Source organism: Palaemon carinicauda, chromosome 41 (assembly GCF_036898095.1).
Source record: "Palaemon carinicauda isolate YSFRI2023 chromosome 41, ASM3689809v2, whole genome shotgun sequence".
Lineage (NCBI taxonomy): Eukaryota > Metazoa > Arthropoda > Malacostraca > Decapoda > Palaemonidae > Palaemon > Palaemon carinicauda.
Window position 1 is genome coordinate 14,157,394 of NC_090765.1, and position 420 is coordinate 14,157,813.

The following is a 420-nucleotide window of genomic DNA, read 5'->3' on the forward strand; positions in this document are numbered from 1 at the left end:
GTCGATTGTGTCTGTTATCCCACTTATCATTAACCAGCGCTCTTTCTTGATAAGCAAACAGAAACGGGGATACGATGGGTCCACGGGTTGAGCTTTGGGGGAATGAGTAATTAGAAATAAGTATAATCAGCCGATGAGAAGAGTAATGATATATATATATATATATATATATATATATATATATATATATATATATATATATATATATATATATATATATATATATATATATACGGGTTTTTATGGGTTTGAATGTGAAAGAACTTGGTTTTTATCCAAGTTCGGTAAATTCTGGATGAACTCAAAATTTCAGTGTTTAGTGATTTTATTCGATGTTTTATTAAGAGATAAATCTTATCTTATCTATCTATCTGTCTATTAGAATTATGTATCGCTAATAGAAATTCATTGCACAGTCGG